Source organism: Cydia splendana, chromosome 7 (genome assembly GCF_910591565.1).
Source record: "Cydia splendana chromosome 7, ilCydSple1.2, whole genome shotgun sequence".
In the NCBI taxonomy this organism is placed as follows: Eukaryota; Metazoa; Arthropoda; class Insecta; order Lepidoptera; family Tortricidae; genus Cydia; species Cydia splendana.
This window is the reverse complement of record NC_085966.1, coordinates 6,966,493-6,974,918: the sequence shown is the minus strand read 5'-3', so window position 1 is coordinate 6,974,918 and position 8,426 is coordinate 6,966,493.

The window sequence follows — 8,426 nt, the reverse complement described above, 5'->3', positions numbered from 1 at the left end:
TTCAACCGCCATTCCCCGACCCCTTAATCCCTGACCCCTTAACTCCTAACCCTAATCCCCGATCAGTAGCATTACCAGCTTACCACGAGTTTGACATTGATATATTCGCTAGCATGTGTGTAACTTACTTCCTATGCATCTCGCTCGTACTAACCTTAGTGTGAGCGAGATGCATAAAAAGTTACATTTAGATGCATAAGACGTTAGCGAATATGTCAATGTCAAACTCGTGGTAAGACTACAGTTGCAGTACATCAAATTGGTGGTTTTCGGAAGCAAATGCTCGAGTTACTTTAGAAAACCCCGAAATCACTTAACACGTGCCTTTAAAAATTGAGGAGTTCCTTCAATTCCTCATGGATTCCATCATCAGACCAGAACCAAATATAATACGGAAACACCTTGGAGGTAACTTCTTCCAAACAAAAAAAGAATTACTCAAATCGGATCACAGGTGCCGGAGTAATCGCTGAACATACTTACATTTAAAGAAATCATCATCATTATCATCAAAATAATCATCATCATAAGGTCTACTTCATCAAATTGGTGGTTTTCGGGAGAAAATGCTCGAGTTGCTTAAGAAAACGCCCAAAACACCATGCATGTGCCTTTAAAAATTGAGGAGTTCCCTCAATTCTTCATGAATCCCATCATCAGAACAGAACCAAATTAAAATGGGACCAACTCGGAGGTAGCTCCTTTCAAACAAAAAAAAGAATTACTCAAATCGGACTACGGATGTCGGAGTAATCGGTGAACGTACAGTCAGCTGCAGAGATATGTGACCCCCCTGAATCGAAAACTTTAACTCGCCGCTCGGCAGGCCGAGACTCAGTATTCCAATCGATTCTTACAAAAATTGTATTTCTCCGGTAATAAATTAAATAAATTAAATAAATTCAATAAATTAAATAAATTAAATAAATTAAACAAATATAACAAATTAAACTAATTAAATAAATAAAATAAATACAAAAAAATAAATAAATTCAATTCAATAAATTCAATAAATAAATTAAATTTAATAAATAAAGTCATTAAAATTAACAAAATATAAATAAAGTAAATAAAATAAACAATTTTTTTAGTATTTTTTTTAGTTCTGACGGCACATCACTAAAACTACTTTAATGTAGCAAACCAGTAAGCAACCGATAATAAAGGTTACCATAACTGAATGAAAACCTGTTAAAAACCCTTAACAAAAACCCTATCGCGATGGGGTTTTGAGATTAACTCGGTTAAAGGTTAGGGTTACCGTTTCAATAAGGTTACCATTACAATCAGGTAACAGTATGATAGGGTTACCGAATGATAAGGTAACCGAATCGATTGGGTTACCGAATTGATAGGATTAAGCGTAAAGACGAATTTGAGGGACGCTGCTGCCGGTGGACGGGCAGCAGCGTCCCTCAAATTCGGTGTACTCGACTGCGATCGCCAACCCGCCTGCCAAGCGTGGCGATTATGGCATTCACCCCCCATCATGATGAGCACAATAGAACCACGGCCCCGAGGTTCCGGCGACCCCCGGTGCTCTGGCTATGGTAGCGGTCAGGGCATTAGCGGGGTCAGGGGTGCTAAGAATCTCCGGCAAAGATCCGGCTACCCGCCCCGACGACGACTGGCCCTGGTAACACACAACATACGCACTATGAGGACTGACGAAAAGATCTGCGAGCTGGAAGAGGAACTGAGCAGGTTACACTGGGACATTGTAGGGTTATGCGAAGTCCGTAGAGAGGGGGAGGACACGACAACCCTGAAGTCTGGTAACTTGCTCTACCACCGGGAGGGCGACCAACAGTCCCAAGGTGGTGTCGGGTTTCTCGTTCACAAGTCCCTCGTAAACAACATAATAACCATCGACAGTGTGTCGAGCAGGGTGGTATACCTAATACTCAGAATATCCAAAAGATATTCGCTGAAGGTCATTCAGGTATACGCACCGACCTCGTCGCACTCCGATGATGAAGTAGAAGCTATGTATGAGGACGTAAGTAGGGCCATACATACTTCTAAAACCTACTTTACTGTTGTTATGGGGGACTTCAACGCAAAGTTGGGCAAGAGAAGCGGGGATGAGTTGAGAGTGGGGCAATTTGGGTATGGGCAACGGAACCCTAGGGGTCAGAGGCTGGCCGACTTTCTGGAGAGAGAGGAACTCTTCATGATGAACTCTTTCTTCCAGAAGCCGCCTCACAGGAAATGGACCTGGATGAGTCCTGACGGTTCCACGAGAAACGAGATAGACTTCATCATGACCGACAAGAAACGGATATTCAGTGATGTCTCTGTGATCAACAGGGTAAAGACCGGTAGTGATCACCGAATCGTAAGAGGCACACTGAATATCAATATTAAACTTGAAAGGTCCAGCCTGATGAAGTCTACGCTCCGACCTACTCGAGCCTATGTTCAAAACCCCGAAAGCTTTCAACTCGAGCTCTCTAACCGCTTTGCTTGCCTAGAGAACTTGGCTTCAGTGGACGAAATCAACGACGGGCTAGTGGAAACTGTCCACACAGTAGGGTCTAAGTTTTTTAGATCCCGCCGTAAAGATAGACCTCAGAAATTGACCGAGCAAACCTTAAACCTCATGGCTGAACGACGCTCGCTACAGTTGCAGTCTCCCGATGACGCGGAGTCATATAGGCAGCTCAATAGACGTATATCTAAGTCCTTGCGACATGATCTGCGTCTCTTTAATACTAACCGTATTAAAGAGACTATTGAGCGAAACCAAGGCTCCAAAGTGTTCGCAAAGGACAAGTCTATTGGGCAAAGCCAGCTGACAAAGCTGAAACGGGAAGATGGCAGCATAGCGTCGAGCAAAGCGGAGGTTTTAGGTGAGATCGAGAGGTTCTATGGACAGTTATACACTTCGATCGCAAAGCCCGTTGACAGCTTGGTAGGAGATCCAAGAGCCAAGCTGTCCCGACATTATACCGAAGATATCCCGGACATCAGTCTGTACGAGATTAGGATGGCCCTGAAGCAGCTTAAGAACAACAAGGCGCCGGGCAAAGACGGAATCACTTCAGAGCTTCTGAGAGCGGGTGGAACACCGGTACTTAAAGTCCTCCAGAAGCTCTTTAATTCCGTCTTGTCCGAGGGCATAACGCCTGAAACATGGAATAGAGGCGAGGTGGTGCTGTTCTTCAAAAAAGGTGATAACAACCTATTGAAGAACTACAGACCCATCACGCTTCTGAGCCATGTCTATAAGCTGTTTTCAAGGGTCATCACGAACCGTCTCGAACACAGACTTGATGACTTCCAGCCTCCCGAACAAGCCGGTTTCCGAAAAGGCTATGGTACCATAGACCACATCCATACGCTGCGGCAAGTTATACAGAAGACCGAAGAGTATAACTTGCCATTATGCTTAGCGTTTGTGGACTATGAGAAAGCCTTCGATTCGGTGGAAACATGGGCGGTGCTTGAGTCTCTTCAGCGATGCCATATTGACTATCGGTACATCGAAGTGTTGAAGTGTTTGTATAGTAACGCCACCATGTCGGTCCGAGTACAGGAGCAGAGCACGAGGGCGATTCCATTGCGAAGAGGCGTAAGGCAGGGAGACGTTATCTCTCCGAAACTGTTTACTGCCGTAATGGAAGACGCCTTCAAGCTCCTGGAATGGGAAGGACTTGGCATCAACATCAACGGCGAATACATCACTCACCTTCGGTTTGCCGACGATATCGTAGTCATGGCAAAGTCGATGGAGGAACTCAGCATGATGCTCGATGACCTCAACCGAGTTTCACAACGGGTGGGCTTGAAAATGAACATGGACAAGACGAAACTTATGTCAAATGCCAATGTTGTGCCCATCCCAGTCTCTGTTGGGAACTCGGTACTCGAAGTTGTTGACTCGTACATCTACCTAGGACAAGTAGTCCAATTAGGTAGGTCCAACTTCGAGAAAGAGGTCAACCGCCGAATCCAACTCGGTTGGGCAGCGTTCGGGAAACTACGTAATGTCTTTTCGTCCGACATACCTCAGTGCCTCAAGACGAAAGTCTTTAATCAATGTGTGTTACCAGTGATGACTTACGGCTCCGAAACGTGGTCTTTCACTATCGGCCTCATCTCAAAACTTAAAGTCGCTCAACGAGCTATGGAGAGGGCTATGCTCGGAGTTTCTCTACGTGATCGAATCAGAAATGAGGAGATCCGTAGACGAACTAAAGTCACCGACATAGCCCACCGGATTAGCAAGCTGAAGTGGCAATGGGCAGGCCACATTGCACGCAGAGAAGATGGCCGATGGGGTCGAAAAGTGCTCGAGTGGAGACCACGGACTAGCAAGCGCAGCGTAGGACGTCCACCCACAAGATGGACAGACGATCTTGTTAAGGTCGCCGGAAGACGCTGGATGCGGGTCGCTTCCAACCGGCACGTATGGAGGTCCAAGGGGGAGGCCTATGTTCAGCAGTGGACGTCTTATGGCTGAGATGATGATGATGATGAAGCGTAAAGAGGGGTTTTCCGGTCCTTGCGCTTAACCGCTGAACCGATTTCGTTGAAATTTGGTATAGAAATAGTTTGCGTCCCGGAACAGGACATAGGATAGATCTTATAACCAAAATCATCTTTTAAAAGTGTGAAAAGTGGCGTGGAAATTTGTACGGGAAATCAATAACCGCTGAACCGATTTATATGAAATTTGGGATGGTCTACATATTTGATTAATAAAACATTTATTTACATACAATATATATACAGTGGTACTACTAAACGAAATTAATAACTAGCTTAAATCTAAAATAGGCCCTTGAGGCATTGTACCAAGGATGCTGGCGGCATTTCCTCGCTGTATCGCAATGCTTTGATTTAGGTAAAAATGATAAAAAAACATGACTTCAAGCCTAAACTTAAATAGTATTAACTTCAAGAAGTCAATTCTGAATTCCCCCCTACACCTCATTTCACACCTTTAAAGGATGATTTTTGAGATAACTTATTATGTCCTGTCTCGGGACTCAAAATATATATGTACCAAATTTAAATTCAAACTGTTCAGCAGTTTAAGCGTGAAGAGGAGTTTAAAAGAAAGTATTTTAATAAGTTTATATGTTTTTACTTCGGAATGGTGTCAATGTGATACCTTAACTAAATTTGGTACTGCGAATTTATACGAAAACGATACCAAACATGGCCTCGTAGCTTTACTGTTGTAGAAGTCAAAATAAAATTGAGAGCCCTAAATTCTTATTACTTGGCCAAACTTGTGTAGAAGGAAAAGGTAAAATAAAAGTCTTCGGCAGGAATATAAGACACAATTTTTTTTTTTGTTTGCGTTACTATTTCAATCATCAAATATAAACGTACCTTGATTATATTATTCTAGTGAGATCCTCATAGATAAACAAAAACATTTACTTATAAAATTACAAGGTCGAAATGTCACGGAACTTGTGAGAGTAGGTAATATGTGAAAAATAAAAACTTTTATGACAAAAAAATCTGGACACAATTTAAGAATCACCCAATTGCGTCGAGGAATCATCCGTATTTTTGCTTGTTTCATTACCTCCTCGCTTCTTTTTTGTCCTTTGTATTCTGTAGCAATTTGTTAGATCTGGAAATAAAGATAACTTTCGTCGTCACGGATGTCGATTTATAGGTTTTAGGGAGAGCAGAATTCGAAAACGATGATCATTTTATAATCCAAGATGGCGGCTACGTATTTTGTCATAAAAGTCGTCATGAATATCGTTTTATAGGTTTTAGGAAGGGCCGATTTCGAAAATGATGACCAGTTTGGAATCCAAGATAACTGCCGTGCACTTTGTCATAAAAGTCGTCATGGATATCGTTTTATAGGTTTAAGGGAGTGCAGAATTCGAAAATGATGACCATTTTGGATTTCAAGATGTCTGCCGTGCACTTTGTCATATGAGCCGTCATGGATGTTGATTTATAGGTGTTAGGAAGAGTAGAATTCGAAAATGATGACCATGACCAACGTGCACGGCAGACATCTTAGATTCTAAAACGGTCATAATTTTCGAATTCTCCACTCCCTAATACCTATAAATCGAGATCCATGACGACTTTTATGACAAAGTGTACATCTTGGTTTCCAAAATGGTCATCATTTTCGAATTCTGCACACCCTAAAACCTATACATATAAGTAGTTCGCCCCGAACTGTGAACTCGCGGTTCGCCAAACAGATCAATTGAATGCAGTGCTACTTAGTCTGAGATGGGCATTTCGTAATTGATTCCTGATTCCACGATTACTTGAAATTACTTTGTAATCTGATTACCGATTCCTAGATTACTTTGTAATCTAACAATACCGAATTACTAAGTACAATTCCATTTGAGGAATCAGGAATCAATTTTTCGAATACTACAATTACTAGTAATAGAAATCAATGTCGATTCTTCATTAGGTACAGGAATATATATTACTTGATTCCTTTCAGATTACATTTCGTACTACTACATAAGTGCTATCAAAAGTACATTTCGATAGTAGATATAGATGTTGTTGACTTACTAGGATGCATCTACCGATACCTTATTTGAAACAGGTGTGCAGATTTCGAAATTGATGACCATGACCAATAAAACGAGATCCATGACGACTTTTAACATAGTGCATGGCGGCCATCTTGGATTCCAAAATAGTTATTATTTTCGCAATCTGCGCTCCCTAAAACGTACAAAACGACAGCCATGACGACTTTTATGACATACTGCATGGCCGCCATTTTGGATTCCAAAATGGTCATCATTTTCGAAATCAGGGCCCCCTAAAACCTATAAAACGACACCCATGACAACTTTTATGACCTAGTGCATGGCCGCCATTTTGGATTCCAAAATGGTCATCATTTTCGAAATCTGCGCCCCCTAAAACCTATAAAACGACATCCATGACGACTTTTATGACATAGTGCATGGCCGTCATCTTGGAATCCAAAATAGTCATCATTTTCGAAATCTGCGCCCCCTAAAACCTATAAAACTTAGTTATTTAATTTATTTAATTTTTAATTTATTTAATTTATTTAATTTATTTAATTTATTTAATTTATTTAATTTATTTAATTTATTTAATTTATTTAATTTATTAAATTTATTTAATTTATTAAATTTATTAAATTTATTAATTTTATTAAATTTATTTAATTTATTTAATTTATTAAATTTATTAATTTTTTTTAATTTTTTAAGTTTATTTAATTTATTTGATTTATTAAATTTATTTGATTTATTAAATTTATTTAATTTATTAAATTTATTAAATTTATTAAATTTATTAAATTTATTAAATTTATTAAATTTATTAAATTTATTAAATTTATTAAATTTATTAAATTTATTAAATTTATTAAATTTATTAAATTTATTTGATTTATTTAATTTATTAAATTTATTTAATTTATTAAATTTATTTATTTTATTTAATTTATTTAGTTTATTTAATTTATTTAATTTATTTAATTTATTAATCTTATTTAATTTATTTATTTTAATTATTTTAGTTATAATATAATAATATTTATAATAAAGTCACCATCAGCCCCGATGACGTCAGTTGTGCCATCCGCACGGCTCAGAACTGGAAAAGTCCTGGGCCGGATGGATTGCACAACTTCTGGCTAAAGTGGTTCCGATGCTCGCACTCGCGCTTGGCAGCACAATTTCAACAAGCCCTCGAGCTTGGTTCTCTCCCACCTTCCTTAACAACTGGTGTCACCTTCCTGCTCTATAAGTCCGGTAGTGCCACGGAAGCGAAGAACTACAGACCCATCACATGCTTGCCTACACTCTACAAGCTCCTTACATCCATTTTGAGAGCAAAAATCAACGCGCACATTGTCGCAAACAACATTCTGGCTTCCGCTCAAAATGGATGTAGGGTTGGGTCCCGTGGTACTAAAGAGCTCCTCCTCATAGACATGACCATTTGCCAACAAATCTGGCGGAACAGGGGTGCCCTCTCGGCCGCTTGGATTGACTACAAGAAGGCCTATGATTCGGTGCCTCATTCATGGTTGGGGAGGGTCTTAGAGCTGTATAAAGTTGATGCAGCTTTGAGAGCCTTCCTAAGCGCGTGTATGAGACAGTGGACCACAGTCCTTCGTCAACCAGGAGGCCGGGATGACCGCCCTGGCCCGCAGGATTTTATAAGGATTGAGCGAGGAATCTTTCAGGGCGACAGTCTGAGTCCCCTGTGGTTCTGCCTAGCTTTGAATCCCCTCAGCACCCTGCTGAAGGATTTGGGACTAGGTTGCCGGCTTCGGAGAGAGGGTGAAGTCATTTCTCACCTTCTGTACATGGATGACCTCAAATTATTTGCACCAAATAGCCAAGACTTGTTGGAGCTACTGAAAACCACCGAAGTCTTCAGTAGTGCCATCCACATGGAGTTTGGTGTCGATAAATGTGCGGTTA